The sequence below is a fragment of the Rhipicephalus microplus genome, chromosome 3 (assembly GCF_043290135.1).
Source record: "Rhipicephalus microplus isolate Deutch F79 chromosome 3, USDA_Rmic, whole genome shotgun sequence".
In the NCBI taxonomy this organism is placed as follows: Eukaryota; Metazoa; Arthropoda; class Arachnida; order Ixodida; family Ixodidae; genus Rhipicephalus; species Rhipicephalus microplus.
This window is the reverse complement of record NC_134702.1, coordinates 178,756,552-178,775,933: the sequence shown is the minus strand read 5'-3', so window position 1 is coordinate 178,775,933 and position 19,382 is coordinate 178,756,552. Positions and strand designations below refer to the sequence as shown.

Below are 19,382 nucleotides of genomic sequence, written 5' to 3'. Positions count from 1 at the left end.
CGTCAGGCTTCTCTCGGAGGCAGGGGACTCGCTGCGAAATTCGTTAAGCCATTGCTGTCGAGGACGGTGGTCGGCCGAGTGAGAGGTCCAGGTTTCGTGCATACGAGGCGGGTGCGTCGAAAAACGTGGCGGCACAGGCGTTTCGTACATACGAGCCGGATACGTCGAAAAACGTGGCGGTGCAGGCGGCCGTCTGGGACAGAAGCGCGAAATATGTCCTGGGAGACCACATGTGTAGCAAACGGGGACTTGTCGACTTACGTTAGCCGGAGCAGAGGTGGCAGAAGTACGCGGAGACGGGTCGTGCTCCGCAGGAACATTTTGTGATGAAGCATAGTAATCTTCTGGTAGAGGCCTGGTTGACGACGGTCGGGGGTCCGTAGCGGGACGTCGAGATGATGACCTCCGGTGGTGGCCACGACCCGTCGGGGAAAACGGAAGCCGCGGGGTAAAATCTGCAGTTTCTGTGCGTGGTCGGTTTTCGACATGACGCTCTCGCATCCAGTAGGGAGGTGGTTCGGGGCACGCGGCGAACGAGCATTGGTGGTGAACGTCACCTGCTTGAAGTCGTACGAGCTCTTCTCGAACTACCCGACGTACAAGGTAGGAAATGTCTTCGCAGGTGGCGACGTCCATACTTGCGACAGTGGGAACATTGTCCAAGCGCCCGAACTTGGGTAAAATTCTTCGGGTCTTCAACGCCTCGAATGCGCGACACTGCTGCCTGAAAATCGAAGGAGTGTTCAAGTTTTCTTTTGTTATCAAAAAATTGTACACGTCCTCGGCGATGCCTTTCAACAAATGACCGACTTTGTCTTCGTCAGACATATTTGCGTTGACAATTCCGCAAAGCTTCAGCACTTCTTCAATATAGGTTGTGCACGTCTCGCCGGGCAACTGAGCCCTACGTGACAGCGTTTGCTCAGCTTTCTTTTTCATGGAACTCGTGTCCCCAAAGCAGGCCTTCAGTTCCTTAACAAATATATCCCAAGTGAGGAGGACATGTTCATGGTTTTCGAACCAGAGCAAGGCTGTCCCGGCAAGGAAGAATACTACGTTCACGAGCTTCGCCGGTGCGCCCCATTCGTAGTAGCGGCTCACTCTCTCGAAGTGTTTTAGCCAAGCGTCCACGTCTTCGTCAGTTTTACCTGAGAAAATTCGTGGCTCAGGTGCCCAGTAGTCTGGTTGTCGATGTCGACGGCCACCTTGCGCCGTGTCGGTGGCACTGGTGGATGCAGCAGCGTAGGACGTCGATGGGATTCCTGTGTCGTCGTTCATGCTGATGTTGTCCGGAGGTAGGCCAGCTAAGCGTCTGCTTCTTCGAAGAACTTCTGCTGCGGGGTCCAGGATGGCAAGTTACCCCGGCACCTCCACCAAAAGTGTTACGGATGTGATGGGTTTATTTACAATGAAAAATGGCAGCGCTCTACCGTCACTGCCAAATCACCATCGCTCGAGCGCGTCCGATCTCTTCTTCTTCCTCGCTCTTTCAGTCCGCGTTACAATATATATATATATATATTAACACGAGCATGCAGTGGGTTTCTGGCTGTTGCGTGGCTTGTGTCATCATTACTTGCGCGTGTCGAAAGATTTAGTCGGCAGAAAAGACGACGACGAACTCGCGCTGCTCGACCGAAGCTGTTCTGCTGTTTGCTACACTGTTACTTGCACTGATTTTATTACCGTGACAAACAACTGGTGGAGGTGCTGGGTACAATACCAATTCGCTAATTTTAAGTCAAGCCTCTTCAAGCTTCTGCCTCCATTTCAACAATTCCGGAGGAAAACCTGGCACTTCGCCTCAGCCGACGCTTGCTAGGACTACCTCCTGAATTTAGTCCCTTGAGCTCGGCAAGAATGACCACCACAACGGCAAGTCAAACGCAAGAGAGCAACGTAGACCAACTCGCATCCACCCCAAGCGTCGTCTACACAGCACGCACCCCGAAGCCGTTTCATGGTGATGTATTCGAGGACATAGGTCACTGGCTAGACCACTTCGATCGGATTGCAGCCGTCAATGAATGGAACGACACCAAGAAGCTTCGCTACGTCTATTTCGCACTTGAAGACTACGCTCGCATCCGGTATGAGAACCATGAGCCGTCTATCACCAACTGGCAAGAATTTCAGCGACAGTTATGCCAGGCATTCAGAAATACCGAAAGGAAAGAAAAGGCCGAGCAGGCTCTGCAGAGCCGGGTTCAGAAGCCAAATGAAAACGTGGCTATGTTTGTTGAAGACATGTCACCCTTGTTTAAGGGGAGATGCTACTCGAAGACGCTTTTTTTAATATTCACTCTAAAGTAATGAAACTTGAGCTGTTTATGGAACTTTTTATGCTGATTTCAAATATATAATTAGTTTTCTTGCAACTTACACACGTTTAGCTGTGAAAACCTTAACCCTTTTGCCCCCCTCTTTTCATCTCTAAACTTCTGTAATTTTTTACATTCATAGTTCTTAATGCTTCAAATAAAGTGTAGAGTTCAAATAAGTAATTGGGAAGCACATACAAAATATGTAGTATGCGTAAAAATAATAGACATAAAAAGTCTATATTTCACCTACCCTAGTAAAGGTATACATACAATTGTTTTATTATACAATAAAATATTAGGATTTAAACTAGATAATTGCATTTGTTGTACTTTGGAAAAAATTTGCGCAAAATTTTATGCAGATTCGAGCACTATAAGTGCCCAAAAAAAGGAGGGGCACATTGGAAAAAATATTTAGGAAAGATGTCATGAAATCGGATGAAATTTGCACACCAAAAAGAGCAATCCTTCTTGTTGTGGCCACTGCGACTAAAACATGCCAGCACCACGAGTTTGTCCCTTTTGGCTTTTCCGAGCCGACTCCTCAAAGACATTTTGCTCACAGACAGAGCCATGAAACGCTTGCCAAACTTCCGCTCCATCTGGCAGAGCCATGTGCTAACTGCTACCTCGGAAGAAGTTCGACAGGACTGGATTGTGTCATGCCGTTTTGCAGCCATGTTTGTGCCACATACCGTCGTACATAATGGCAATGTGGTCCCTGCTAAGTTCTCTCACTGCGAGCTTTTTCGACATCTCAAGATTGCCGCTGACCTCATCCTCATCCATTGCCACATCACGAACTTTCCGATTGACGGGTGTGAATGACTTTTCATGCATTGGCTTATGCAAGCCAACAACTGCCGCAAATCGGACCAGCTGCTCGTAGCCTATTCCTACAGAGCGTGCCGCACAACGGCTTTCACTTGCGAGCAATGCCTTTTTTCATTCATAACAAAGATAATTACACGAGAAAAGCATTGTTCAGCTGCACTGCTCGACAAGACATGGACCCCTAAATAGGTTTCACAGCACATACAGGCGCGCAGCGGCCAATGGCGGTCCCCGATTTGTACCGTGTGATAAGGCATTCGCTGCGCTCAAAAACCGCTCAGAAGAGTGCTTCTTTCTATTATTTCTTGTGCTGCATCAGCGAGAGAAACTGTTGTTATTTGAAGAGTGAGGCTCGACTCTTCGACTTGTGCGATCAACAATGGCGAGCGGCGGCGCGCATTATTGGCGGCAGGCTGCTCGAAGACTGCACACTTTCGACCTTTTCAGGCACCTTGTGCTCTTTAGATGCAATTTTAAAGCATTTTCAGTTAAGTCTGGACCTGTATTATTTTTTTCATAACAGTAGAGATACTAATATCAAAACAGGCAAAAATAAAAAAAGCCCCACCAAAGCCTGTCCTCGATTACTGTCACACCTGCCCCGAGCTCATATCCTGTGGCCATGCCAACGTATGCTCAGGTTGCTGCTAGGACACCTGCACCCCAGCAAAGCCCAATGCAGCTACCAGCGCCCGAAGTGCATGGTTCACTCAACTCACTCGCACCGCGACCATCTTCCCAGCCTTACAACGCCTGGCGCACTTCGCGGCCGACTTGCTTCTATTGCGGCATCCGTGGTCATATTTCAAGGTTTTGCCGACGCCGTCAGCAAGACGAACGACGAAGCTACGATAACTTTGAACGGGACGACTTCTACCCCACTGCACCACCCTATCGCTGGCTGTATCCGAAAAGCACACGTTGGTCGCCGCAGAGCTTTGTCCCAGTTGGCAGTTCCCGGTTCTCACGTCGTCGCTCACCTTCACCGATGCGGTGTTCCTCTTCTCCTCTCCGACCTTCTACTTCAATTCCTGACATGCCCCGCCGCGGTGGTCTAGTGGCTAAGGTACTCGGCTGCTGACCCGCAGGTCGCGGGTTCGAATCCCGGCTGCGGCGGCTGCATTTCCGATGGAGGCGGAAATGTTGTAGGCCCGTGTACTCAGATTTGGGTGCACGTTAAAGAACCCCAGGTGGTCGAAATTTCCGGAGCCCTCCACTACGGCGTCTCTCATAATCATCAGTGGTTTTGGGACGTTAAACCCCACATATCAATCAATTCAATTCCCGACTGCCAACTGGAAAACTAAACAGTGCAGCTTCGGGAGGGAAAGCTGCATCTTTTGAACTGCGTCAAACTCCTCCGAACCGCCCATCGAATGTTTTATTGGTGTATGTTGAAGGTGTACAGACAGAGGCACTGGTGGACACAGGCGCATCACTTTCCGTAATTCGTGCAGACATTTGTGCCCGCTTAAAAATGTTAAGACGTCCTACGATGGCCCTCCCCTTCGTTGCGCAGATGGAGTCCCTGTTCAGCCTTCAAGTGTTTGCACAGTCCGTGTTTTCATAGATGGCATCCTTCACCACATTCAGTTTCTTGTGCTTCCTTTGTGCACTCAGACAGTAATTTTAGAATGGGACTTCCTTTCTTCTGCATCAGCTTTCATATCATGTCGTCAGCGAATCATTCAAATGTCAGCTACTGAGAGTTTATCCGATGTCGATCCATACAGCTTCCGTTTCGTTGCTGCCGCTGATTGTTTCATTTCGCCACGAGATGAACAAATTCTAACGATCGCTTCGGATACTATAGTTAGCGGTGACGTGTTCATAGCTTCATCAGTTCGCTCCAAACCTGCGGGACTTACCATAGCACCCGGCCTTGTGCGGTTTAACGACGGTAAAGCATTGGTCACCGCCTTGAACCCAACTTCTTCGACAGTGATGCTGCCCCAGGGCACTGCCGTGAGCTGCTTTGCTGACAGCGAGCCCTTTTCGCTGGTTCACCTTCACGCAGAATCACCGCCTTTATCTGCTACTACTGATATCAAGGCTATCACTGTGTCTTTAAATGACATCATAAGTCCTCACCTCACTGCCGAGCAAAAGAGAGACCTCTTAGACCTTCTCCAAAAGCACAGCCTTTCTTTTGACGTACATTGCTAAGTTCTGGGCCGCACCTCTGTTGCAGAGCACAGCATCGAAACCGAAGGCAGCTCCATTGTACGCCACCGCCCTTACAGTCTGTCTTCGGCGAAACGGCAAATCATTGAGGAAAACGTCGCCGACATCCTCAAACGGGGTATTATTCGACCTTCATCCAGCTCCTGGTCGTCTCCTGTGGTGTTGGTCCGGAAAAAGGATGGCTCTGTCGGCTTTTGTGTTGATTACAGAGCGCTCAATAAGATCACGAAAAAAGACGTATATCCGTTGCCACGCATAGATAATGCCCTGGACTCCCTACAAGGCGCAGAATATTTCTCCAGCCTCGACCTCCGATCCGGGTATTGGCAAATACCTATGAGCGAAGCAGACAAGGAGAAAACAGCGTTTGCGACGCCTGACGGGCTTTACGAATTTAACGTCATGCCTTTTGTTTTATGCAACGCTCCGGCAACATTTGAGCGCATGATAGATGCTGTCTTACGTGGTCTCAAACGGAAAACCTGTTTATGTTACTTAGACGACATCGTAATTTATTTTTCTACTTTTCCTCAGCACCTTAAGCGTTTGGACGAAGTTCTAACGTGCATTTTGAACGCTGGCCTACAGCTCAATACAAAAAAGTGCCACTTCGCCAGCACAAGCATCAAAATATTAGGTCACCTTGTCATCAAAGACGGTGTTCAACCTGACCCCGACAAGGTTGCTGCTGTAATTGGTTTTCCACGTCCGGGCAATCAAAAACAATTGCGAAGTTTTGTGGGCCCGGCGTCTTACTTCCGCCGCTTCATCCGTCACTTTGCTGCCATTGCGGGGCCGTTACACAAGCTTCTGTTGTCAGAAATGGATTTCACGTGGACTGACGAGTGCGAGTGTGCTTTCCAAGCCCTTAAGCGTGCTTTGACATCAGACCCCGTCCTCCGTCACTTCGATGAGAGTGCACCCACTTTCCTGCACACAGATGCCAGCGGCCACGGAATCGGTGCTGTCCTCCTTCAGCGCGACGACACTTCACGCGAGCGAGTAGTTGCGTATGCCAGCCGCGCACTAACACCTGCGGAGCAGAACTACTCGATAACAGAGCAGGAATGACTTGCTGTCAATTGGGCCATCCAGAAATTTCGACCTTATCTGTATGGACGCCACTTCACTGTGATTACCGACCACCATGCTCTATGCTGGTTGTCCTCGCTGAAGAATTGGTCTGGGCGCCTCGGTCGCAGGATACTCCGTTTGCAAGAGTACACTTTTGACGGTGTGTACAGGTCCGGCTGACAGCATCAGGATGCTGACGCTCTCTCTCGCTGCCCTCTGCCACTTTCATCTTCAACCATGCATCCTCGATGCCCCTCAGGTGATAAAGCAGCTTCCTCTTCACTCACGTTATCACCCCTGGCAGTTGCTGGGTCACTATCTTTAAACAGCAGTGCCCAGTTTTCCGCGTACCAACGTGACGACCCCTACTGTAACCGCATCATCGGATACTTGAATGGCTCGCCTTCTCCACCTAATGCCAGACTACGTCGCCAGCTACGGCTGTTCAAGCTAGAGAACAATGTCCTGCAGCACTATACTTACAATGCGGATGGGCATAGGAGGCTGCCAGTACTTCCCCGTTCGCTGCGGAAACAAGTTCTCGAAGCATTGCACGACGACCCATCAGCTGGACACTTACGATTTCAAAAGACCTACAACCGCGTTAAGAGGCGTTTCTTCTGACCTGGTCTTTCTACCTTTGTGGCTAATTATGGCGCTTCTTGCGCACTTTGTCAACGCCGGAAACGATGAACTTCAGCTGCTGCTGGCTTATTACAACTTATTCCACGCCCCGATACACCTTTTGTCGTTGTCGGAATAGACCTCGTCGGGCCACTTTCCGTAACGCCAGCAGGCCATCGCTGGATCGTCACAGCCGTCGACCACCTCACACGATACGCGAAGACCGCTCCTCTACGCACTAGCTCTGCCTCAGACATTGCCGCCTTCTTTTTAGAAGCCATTGTGTTGCATCATGGTGCACCTCGCGCGTTGTCTAGTGACCGAGGCAAGGCCTTCCTGTCAACGATTCTCGACGAAATCCTAAAAACTTGTGGCACAGTTCATGAGACCACATCCGCTTACCACTCGCAGACAAATTGCCTGACAGAGCGATTCCACCGGACTCTAATCGACACGATATCCATGTACATCGGACCGAACCACGATAACTGGGACAAAATCTTGCCGTTCGTAACATTTGCACACAACACTGCTGTTCAACGAACCACCGGGTATTCACCTTTCTTCCTCGTCTGTGGTCGTGCGCCGACATTCATCATTGACGCCTCTTTCTTAAATGTAATGACAAAAACGTCAATGACTACGCCAGAACATTTCGTCTCCAGGCTCGCTGAGGCACGGCAACGTGCTCAACTCAACACGGAGGCCAGTCAACAAGACCGCAAGCAACGCTATGACAGCTTTCGTTGAGATGTCACCTTCCGTCCTGGAGATGTACTACTTTGGAGGCCTGTTCGCACACCCAGATTGTGTGAAAAGTTTCAGTCACGCTTTCTGGGACCTTACGTTGTTTGTGAACGAACATCTCCTGTCAATTACCTTATTACTACCGTCGAGGGTTCCTCGGACCGTCGTTACCGTGCCTCCGAGATAGTCCACGATTCACGTCTTAAACCCTTTGTTCGCCGTACCTTTCCCGCCTTAGTCTTGGCCGGGCCGGCTGCTCAAGTGCGCGGGGAAAATAAATGTGAGCATTATTTATGCGTCCCATCTTTTCATATGTACATACTCATTATCACCAGTCAAGTTTAGGTTGTGGGGCACATACTCGAGTCAATAAAGAAGAGTCTTAAGGGTACTCGGCGCCATCTTACAATATATATATATATATATATATATATATATATATATATATATATATATATATATATATTGTAGTAGGAAACTATGCGTACGACCACGAAGAAGCGAGAAACGGCAAGCCACAGCGTTGGTGCACACGCGTGACCCGAGCTTGCGCTTGTTTTGTATTTTCGGCCTGTTGACGTTCCTCGCTCTTCTGGCGTTCCTTGGCCTTCCAGTAGGTCTATACGTAAATAAACTATGTGACATCTGGTGGAGGTGCCGGGGACTCCCGTACAAACCTGGAACTTCGCTCCCGTAAGCTTTCCCCTCAACGTGACACAAACATGGCCACCGAGACGCCTCGCCGCGTGGGACCTTCGACTGTCCACGTCACTTGCGGCGCCGTGTATCCTCAACGAGACCCTCCTATCTTCACGGGCTCCACTGAGTCGGATGTCGAAGATTGGTTGGCGAGGTACGACAAAGTTGGCGCGAGTAACAAATGGGACGACCCAAGTAAGCTGGGCTACGTCACGTTCTACCTTGCGGACACCGCACAACTGTGGTTTAATAACCACGCAGCTGACATTCCTACGTGGTCTGCATTCAAGACTGCTATTACGGACGTCTTTGGACGACCTGCAGCACGCAAGCTTCAAGCCGAGCACCGTTTACGTCACCGTGCGCAGCAACCAGGCGAGACCTACACGGGCTACATTGAAGATGTGTTGCATCTATGCAACCGCGTCAACTCTACCATGCCTGAGGAAGAAAAAGTCAGGCACATTTTGAAAAGCATTGACGACGGCGCCTTTCAGATGTTGCTCGCGAGAAACTCCCCCCAATTGCTGTGCTCGTTTCTCTCAGTCAGAGCTTCGATGAGTTGCGTAGGTAGCGCGCAATTGCTCGTCAAGCCCTCACGACGCCAGACACGCACGCAAGCTTGCACCTAGCTGCCCATCCTACCGATCAGCAGCCGCTGCTTTCTACAATCAAGGACTTCGTCTGTGAAGAGGTAGCGGGCCAGCTGTCACTGCTGCCACTGACACATGAGCCCGTGCAAGCTTTGGCACCGGACCTCCAACACGCCATTCGAACCCAAGTCGCTGAGGCCCTTCCACTGATGCATTAGCAACCACCTGTCACTGCGCCTCTCACGTACGCCGCTGTCGCTGCTCGGCCTACGCAACAGCGTATGCCGTATGCTCAACCTGCCACGCCGCCCTATGTCGTGCCTACAACCCCAATTGCTGCGCCGTATCCCTACGCGAGATCTTCAGCTCCATTTTACCGTCGAGCAGACGCTTGGAGGACGCCGGATAATAGGCCCATCTGTTCCGCCTGTGGTATCGCTGGACACGTCGCCCACCACTGTCGCCGATATCCCTCTCCAGTTGACACCGTGGGCAGGCCAATTGCGTCGTCGTCTAGGACGCCATCAAGGTACACCATGGACGGTCATCGACCCTTCGCAAACCATCGGTCACCATCACCCCGACGACGCTCCTTGTCACCTATGCGTCACCGATCTGCTACGGAAGAGGGAAATTGATCGCTGCAGCTCCGGAGGCAACAGCTGCATATCATTCGAACTGCTTAAGGCCTCCATCTTTCTCGCCGCAAAACGTTATCGACGTCAATGTTGAGGGGACCGCTGCACGAGCGCTTATCGACACAGGAGCCGCCGTTTCCATAATCTGTGAGACCTTATGTCGCAAGTTGAAAAAGGTGACGACGCCTCTTTCGGGCCTGATGCTTCGCACGGCCAACTCGCAGTGCATAGAACCTACAGCTGTGTGCACTGCACGTGTCATTATCCAAGGTGAACTTTATGCCATTGAACTTTTTGTGCTGGCATCATGCTCCCACGAAGTCATTCTTGCATGGGACTTTCTTTCGCGTCATCGGGCCATCATAGATTGCTCACGGGCAGAAGTTGCCCTTACACCGCTGCCAAGCTCTTGTTTGGTAGATTCTCTTTCTGAAGCTTACAAACTTGTCGTTGTTGCAGACACAGAAATAGCACCGAGAACATCCACCCTTGTAGCCCTGACTTGTACGGCCGCTCCTGCCGGAACTGTTTTGTTCACTCCGCCTGACGTATTCACCCGCAGCCGTAGCCTACACCTGCCCTTTGCCATACTCACCGTGGAATCCGGCGCTACCGCCATGCTCGTCGCGAACTCGCTATCGTCGCGAACTCATTATCGTCGCCAGTTACCTTACTTAGCGTAGAATGTTTGGGTAACATACAAGACGTTGAGCTCTTGCGCCCTCTGGAGTTTGCCGAACACCCACCTCACTTCCAGCTCAATGCTATGACGCCACCTGTGGCCACACTGCCCGCGCCAGACTCATTCCAGCCCTCTGTTGCCGCTGAGCTATCGCCAACACAAAGACGCGAACTCTTGTCCCTTTTTCGAGAGTTCCGTTCTGCGTTCGATTGCGCTCAACCATCATTGGGTCGCACAGCGAACATCACGCAGCACATCGACACCGGTACTCATGCTCCCTTACGCCAACGACCATATCGAGTTTCAGCGGAAGAGCGCCGTATTATCAACGAACAAGTCAATGATATGCTCAAGTGTGGTGTCATCCAGCCATCGCAGAGCCCTTGGTCGTCCCTGTTGTACTTGTGCGCAAAAAGGATGGGTCTATCCGATTCTGTGTCGACTACCGGCGGCTCAATAAGATAACTCGGAAGGATGTGTACCCGTTGCCACGCATCGATGATGCTCTTGACTGTTTGCAAGGAGCAGAATATTTCCCCTCTTTAGATTTACGCTCAGGATATTGGCAAGTTCCAATGGCTGATCCTGACCGGTCGAAGACGGCATTTGTAACACCTGATGGGCTGTATGAGTTTAACGTCATGCCGTTTGGACTCTGCAACGCCCCAGCTACCTTCGAACGGATGATGGACACCATCCTTCGCGGCTACAAGTGGAACACGTGCCTCTGCTACCTAGACGACATCATCGTTTTTTTTTTCGTGACTTTTCGACTCACCTTGCTCGTCTTCGTGCTATTCTCACATGTCTCACCTCTGCTGGCCTTCAACTTAACATCAAGAAGTGTCATTTTGCCGCACGTCAGCTCACTATACTGGGTCACGTCGTCTGCAAAGAGGGTGTTCACCTGGATCCGGCAAAACTCGCGCCGTGGCCGTCTATCCGAAACCCAATTCCATCAAGACGCTTCGAAGTTTTATCGGCCTGCGCTCATACTTTCGTCGATTTGTGCGGAACTTCTCTTCCATCACGCGCCTCTTACCAACCTGTTGACAACTTCTAAAGGCATTTCTGCTTGGTCAAAAGAGTGCGACGAATCCTTCACCACGCTTCGGCGGACCAATACTACGTCATTTTGACCCTGATGCGCCTACAGAGGTCCACACCGACGCCAGTGGTGTCGGTCTTGGTGCTGTATTGGCTCAACGAAAACCAGGATACCAAGATTACGTGGTCGCTTACGCGAGTCGAACCCTCAAGAAAGCCGAGTGTAATTATTCCGTCACGGAGAAAGAGTGCCTCACAATTGTCTGGGCTTTGACGAAGTTCCGCCCATACCTTTATGGCTGCCCTTTTGAAGTCGTTATGTACCACCACGCTCTATGCTGGCTATCATCGCTCAAAGACCCGTCGGGGCACCTTGGTCGTTGGGCACTTCGCCTACACAAATACGACATTCATGTTGTATACCGATCTGGCCGCAAGCACTCCGACGCTGATGCGCTATCCCGCTCGCCGCTACCGGCTGACTCAACCACCTCATCACCTTCTTCAGCTGTCATAACACCAATCGACTTCACAGACATGGCATCGGAACAACGCAAAGATGTGTGGATTTCCCAACTCCTCGCCTTTCTGACTGATCTGTCAGCTAATTTGGTCTCAAGAACTATCCGCCGTCAAGACACACATTTCGCTATTTGAGACGACCTCCTCTATCTGCCGATTTACTCGTCTGAAGGTCGGAGATGGCTGTTAGCGATACCCAACCACATGCGTTCGGAAATCTGTACAGCTTTCCACAACGACCCGCAAAGCACTCACGCCGGCGCTCTCAAAGCGTACAACCGTCTACGTCAGTGGTACTACTGGCGCGGCATGTACACATTTGTTCGCAAGTATGTATGTGCTTGTACTGCATGCCAGCGACGTAAAGCGCCACCTCAACGCCCTGCCGGTACACTTCAGCCTCTGCCTTGTCCAGCGCGTCCATTTGACCGCGTCGGTATCGACTTATACAGACCACTTCCCACGTTGTCTTCTGGAAATAGGTGGATAATTGTCGGCGTGGACTATGTTACGCGGAGACGGCAGCACTACCCGCAGCAACCGCGAGGGAAGTTGCGTTTCTCATCTTGTGCAACTTTGTTCTTCGCCATGGTGCTCCCCGCGAACTTTTGAGCGACCGGGGGCGTGGTTTCTTGTCTGACGCCATTCAAGCCTTGCTCGCTCAGTGCAACATGGTTCATCGCATGACGACAGCATATCACCCGCAGACGAATGGCCTCACAGAACGATTTAATCGCACTCTCGGTGATATGTTGACGATGTACACAGCTTCAGACCAGACCAATTGGGACACTGTCCTTCCATTCGTCACGTATGCGTATAACACCGCTATGCACGCGACAATAGGGTTTTCCCCTTTCTTTCTGTTGTACGGACGCGAACCATCGTGCACGTTGGACACTATCCTCCCATACACGCCCGACTCCTCCGAGTACACTGCAATTTCTGATGTGGCCAGGTACGCAGAAGATTGCAGACGATTGGCCCGTTCACTGACAACCGAGGACCAAGGCCACCAGAAGCTACGGCATGACACCGACCGACATCTCTATACTTTCACGACTGGTGCTCTTGTTTGGCTCTGGATTCCACCGAGTACTCCTGTCCTTTCCTCTAAATTACCAGCACGATACCGCGGGCTTTACCGCATTCTCGCCCGTACGTCACCAGTCAATTATGAGATTGAGCCTTTGACACAGTCTCATGACTTACGCCGTCGTGGCCGAGAAATTGTGCATGTGAGTCGCCTGAAGCTGTATTACGACCCCGCTATAGTGACTACACCTTAAGTCGCCAGGTTGGCTACACTATTCACTGGGGGCCAATGTAGGAAACTATGCGAAGGACGACGAAGAAGCAAGAAACAACGAGCCACAGCGTTGGTGCACACTGGCGACCCGAGCTTGCGCTTGTTTTGTATTTTCGGCCTGTTGACGTTCCTCGCTCTTTTGGCGTTCCTTGGCCTTCCAGTAGGTCTATACGTAAATAAACTACGTGACAATATATATATATATATATATCTATCTATCTATATATATATATATATATATATATATATATATATATATATATATATATATATATATATATATATATATATATATATATATATATATATATATACACATGTATATATATATATCGCATAAAGACTCTTTCTAGTCATTTTGTCTTTTATACTACCGTCTTTCATTTGCTTTGTTACCACGGTAACTATTGCTTTGGGGTCACTGTGGCATAAACCAATTGGATGTGCTTGGACATGAGCCACGTTCTTGCTTAAAGTCAGATAAATGCAGGAGAAGGGATGTGCGTACGTTACTCATTTGAGTGCAGCACTTCACGCCAAATCTTGCACTATTGTTTATCCGTCACCGGGCAGCGATATCCAACGTTACTGGTCCTTTAGACAAAATTCGTTTTGTTATAGCCTCTTCCTTCACTTTAGCGCCCGGTCACATGTTGCTGCATGCCGACGCTTTTTCCTTGCACCTTATTTTTCAGTCCTCACTGTGTGTGCTAGTCAAGGCAAAAGGTATTCAGAACTGTTCGTAATATCGCGAGGACGTGATATTGACTTCATAAAAAAGTGAGGCATTGACATTGGTGGGTCCAATCTTTCCTTCCCGACTTCTTGATGTGGCAGCGCTTGCTCCGTTCTCTAGCGGAAAGCTCGCGAGGCATTTCTTTATATGGGATGCTTTCACCTGGCGATTGCGGTTTTCTCGGCTGTTATATAATTCCTGCGAAAAAGGCAAGGGGCAATACAGGAAAATGAAGGCAGCTTCTACAGTCATACCCTAGAGCCTTGAAACACCACTGGCACACTGCGCAGAAACGAAGCGGAATTTAGCAATACAGAGCTTTGCTCAAGGAGACAATCCATATTTTCATGGTATTGGTAAATTTTTTGCCATTTTTCTCAATTTCAACGACTCTTTGCTCTTTTCTCTTCACTCTGAAGTATGCTCACACCCCCTTTTCCGTGCCATGCCGATCCGATGAGCCCTGCGCCGGTCACGCCGCCACAAGAGGCGAAAACACTGGCACACCACCGCCGGCAATTTTGGTACTGGCGCACAGGTCTAAGCTAAGATTTATTACAGAAATGGATGATGAGATGCTCGTAAAATATGTTGCGATTCTGCTGAAGGATGATGCTATTGGGAAGATCGTTCCACAGTCGTATGACACAGGAAAAGGATGAGTAGTTAAGGCATTAGTGTTGCCGTAGACTCGGGAGTAGCTGAGGTCATTGTGTAGTCTGTGCAGAAGGACAATGTAGATGTGATCCAGTTGATTAAGTGGCTTTAGTGTATTTATTAAAGAGAGACAAAAGGGCAATGTCACGACATATTGTTAATGGGCGGAATGAAAGTTCGAGCTTTAGCTGTATTACACTAGACAAGATGTTCTAATTTGGCGGGATAAAATGAGATGCCCTGTTTTGGATAGCTTCTAACTTCTATATTAAATATTTTTGATGAGGTGACCAAATGGATGATGTGTACTCTAACTGGGGCAGGAGAAATGTTTGGTAGGCTCGCTTACGTACTTCAGAAGTAGTGCATTGCAAGTTGCAACAAAAATACCTAAATGATCTGGAAGCATTATCGGAAATGGTAGTTATTTTGATCAACACAAGAAAGATTTTGTGTGAGGTGAATGCTTAGATACTTATATGATGTGGTTCTTGCCAATGTGTTTGTACTGATCTTGTAAGGAACGAGTGAATTAACTGTTTTTATAGGTAAATGAGATAATTTTACATTTTGAAATGTTGAGTCATCAGCTATGTTTTACACTAGTCATTAATAAGATCCACGTCAGTTTGGAGGGATTGGCTTGGAGGGATTCACATGTATCATTGTTTTTATTGAATCAGTAGGGAGATGTCGGAGAGGAAATATGGAAACTTTATCATTAATATAAAAAAATAGTTCCTTACTTATATAAATGTCCTCACAAGGTCCTTAATGTCCTCATATACTAGCACTCCAAAAACTGTGGAACCATTGTAACTTTTATAAATTCTCCTTCTTTTTTCTTGTAGGCTTTCAGTTCTTATTGGGAAATTTTCACCCTCACAATTGATTTCACCTGAGTGATGTAGTAGAATATGAAACCATCCTCTTCCTGTGCATTGCTTTATGCCCACTACGATGCAAACAAAGATAATAGAGCTTAATACCATTTCTTGTGCCTATTAAAAAATGTTAATCTCTTCATATATAGCATCAAAGTAACATCTAAATCAGGATCTAATTTGGAGCCTTGTGATCAAATGTATAAAGTCCAGCATGCTGCAAGAAGGGAAATAAGCAAAATGTGCTAGGTCAGTACACGGCAGTGACCAGGAGGTTTGCTTTTCATGTGACACGGTCATTGTCTGCTTCATGTACATGAGAACAAACAGTTGCTTAATGCATGCTTGGGTAGTCGAGCCCCATGTAGCTTACAACAGTTAATTTTCGCTGCCTTTGTTTTCTCCTGGTCGTTTTGCAGGTTCCTCTTCTTTTGCGTCTCTCACACACTCTTTTTCATTAGCACCTGTATGACGTCGACTGCATTCCTGCCAACAGTGCACGTATGTGACACATAATCGCATACAACCACACAGCTTTGGCTACACATAAGTGAACAGTGCCACATGAGTTACAGTGCCACATGTGCCCAGTTGACATTCGTCCTAATTGTCCACACCCGCTCTCACATTGGAGAGTGTCCCTTTGTCTGTGTTCACTGCAAGGCATTCTTCTCTTGGAAAGATGCCCCCGATATTGATTTGTGCACTCTCCTAGAAGATCGTCCCTTATGATGCTTCCTTTGCAATGGATCATTTGTGATGAAAAGCGATGTAGCACAAGTGCGCGTTTACACAGAACGCCCTTTTTCTTGTGTACTCTGCAAGGCATTCTTTTCATGGAAACATGCCTTTGATGCTCCCATGTTCACTCACGCAGGACATCAACCCTTTTCATGTGTCTTTTGCAACACATCGTTTGTGACGAAAAACAATCTCATAGCACACGTACGCATTCACACAGAATGCCCCTTTTTTTTGTGTACTCTGCAAAGCATCCTTTTCGTGAAAAGATGCCTTCGATGTCCACGTGTGCTCTCACACTGAATATCGTCCCTTTTCATGTGTCCTTTGCAACACATCGTTTGTGATGGAAAGTGATGTCGTAGCACACGTCTGCATTCACACAGAATGCCGTTTTTCTTGTGTACTCTGTAAGGCATCCTTTCTACTGCAATGCATCATTTCTGACTAAATACTACCTCGCTCTGCTCATGCACTCTCATGCAGGAGAGCATCCCTTCTCATGTGTCTACTGTAATGCATCCTTTTCATGAAAGCATAGACTCGTGGACAACATTTCTCGTTGCCATAAGAACGAGCAGCTATGATTGTGAGGGGCCTATTTTCTTTTCTCAAGTTATATGAAGTGTGGCCGAGAAAGTAGCCATGGTTGAATAAATTTCAGATAGAAAGTTTGGTTCGAACGGACCCTTAAGGCAAATGATAATTTAAATCAAATTGAAAGGTCAATTGTCAGAATGCCAAAACTGTCAGTGTTATCCACAGCGCTGCCCTACTAATGAAGACACTTTGGTGAGTGGAGAAGACACTATGCATAATCAGGGGCACATTTTGGAATGAGTCCACAGCACAATAATCATTAGTACACAAACGATATACAAGTAAAAATCACATTTGCCGCATTACAAAATGTACCAAGACATTTCTTGTGTGTTTCTGTATAATTTATTTCGAATCCCGGCTGTGGCGGCTGCATTTCCGATGGAGGCGGAAATGTTGTAGGCCCGTGTACTCAGATTTGGGTGCAGGTTAAAGAACCCCAGGTGGTCAAAATTTCCGGAGCCCTCCACTACGGCGTCTCTCATAATCAATAGGTGGTTTTGGGACGTTAAACCCCACATATCAATGAATATGTATAATTTATGGAAGAAAGACGTTCTTGATGTTATCTTGAAAAACTATTCAGTTTGGCCATATGTTCGGTTTTCGCCGCGTTGCATTCTGCTCACGCTGTCACAGCTCAGTGATGTCTTTGTGAACTGTCTTTCCCCCGCACCTCAAAGCCAAATGAGTAGTGGTTTTAAAAGAGGAAATGAAGAGAAAGCTCAACCCTTCAACTGTCTGCATCTAAGTGCGACACCTCAGGAGTACTTCAGAATGGAAGGAATAAGGATGGAATAATAAAGATAGGGAGAAAAGTAAAGATAAGGAGACAGAAGGAGTTGCAGATGGGGCCCCAATCAGCGAGAAGTAATCAAAAAGAGGACATTGCAAACGGGCTACCATCAGCCACGAAATATGCCGAGTGTCTCTCTTTTAGGTGCCCTATGTACTAGTCTCCAGAAAGCATGAACATTGGTATGATTTGAATCTCGCACAGGAGGGCTGGGCTTGGAAATTTCGCGGCATGCGTAAGCTTAAGCGGGTGTGTCGCTTTCCGGTGGCATAGCACGCAGGCGGCGTAAACAGAGAAACATCTTACGACACAAGAATGAATACGCACACTCACATAGGGCGGCCTTACTTCCGAACTCCTGATCGCATGCAGCGTCCCGACACTGCGCTGCAGTGTTCCAGTACCACAGGCTGCTTTATATATTTTCCCATCCACAGAAAAATCACATTACAATGCAAGCTGCAGCGGTCACTGAAGTATGCTAAGATAAGCATAACAGGAAGTATTTCTGCATCTGCTCACTGTTGATCTCAGGGTTTCCAGATTACTGACGCTGCTTGCATTGCCATCGCTGAAGGCAACATTAGGGAGCGAATATGCCACCAGTCCTGCAGAGGCAGCCGCTCTTCGTTTCAAACTGAGCATGTCATACGCATGCGAGAAGCACTAAGAGGTTTTTGTTGCAGTATTTCAAAAGTCCATGTTGACTTGTATTTTGCTTTAGTGCCTCTTCTAACCTAACAAGGACGCCTTGTTCGGCCACTCACAAGAGAGGCTTCCACGAACTCGTGGGAGTAGATTAAACTCGTGGGTAGAACTCATGGGAGTAGATTGGGAGAGACAGGAGTAGATTAAAAAAGGGGGGGGGGGGGGAAGAGGCAACCTTCTCAAAGGTTTCATGTTCTAATCCCAACGATAATGGGCGGAGAAGGCTTTGGTTTTGGTTAGACAGGGTCATTGTCTGCTTCAAGTGCATGGGCACCAACTCTTCCTCATTGCCTGTTTCGGTAGCCTAGTTTTATGTAGCTTATGCCACGTGGTTTTCATTGCCTTTGTTTTCTCTCAATGGTTTTGCAGGTTGCTTGTCTTTTGCATCTCTGGAACAGTCTTCTTCATTGGTGCCTGTACAACATCGACTGCATTCCTGCCAGCACTGCAGCTATGTGGCGAAGAATAAGGCGAATATGAACGCACACCTTCAAAAACATATAGGCAAGAACCCCTCACAATTCCACCTTCGTCCAGATGCCGGAGAGCACCCCTTTTTTTGTGTCCACTGCAATGAATCTTTTGCGCAAAAAGACACCCTGGATAACCACGTGCGCACTCACACAAGAGAGCGTCCCTATTCTTGTGACCACTGCAATGCATCCTTTAAACTGAAAAAGAGCCTGGTGAGACACATCTGCTTGCACTCAAGGGAGCTTTCCTGTGTGCCCTGCAATGAGTCGTTTGCTTCTAAATACGACCTGGTTCAGCGCATGCGCACTCACCCAGAAGCGCGTTCCATTTCTTGTGATCACTGCCATGCATCCTTCATGCGGAAAGAGAGCCTCGTGAGACACGTCCGTGCACATCACACAAGGGAGCGTCCCTTTTCCTGCGTTAACTGCAGTGCATCCTTTTCACGAAAAGACGCCCTCAATGTCCACATGCGTACACACGCAGGAGATCGTCCCTTTTCCTGTGAC

General features: G+C 48.5%; 1 long non-coding RNA gene across 1 annotated transcript in view; it reads left to right on the top strand.

Annotated features, from left to right (window-relative positions):
- Positions 1–18,901, top strand: part of LOC142804061 (uncharacterized) — a 59,856-nt gene extending 40,955 nt beyond the window's left edge. The window contains exon 4 of the long non-coding RNA XR_012894447.1: positions 18,769–18,901. This is a non-coding gene — a long non-coding RNA (uncharacterized LOC142804061). The remainder of the gene's footprint in view (positions 1–18,768) is intronic.
- Positions 18,902–19,382: the final 481 nt, after the last annotated feature.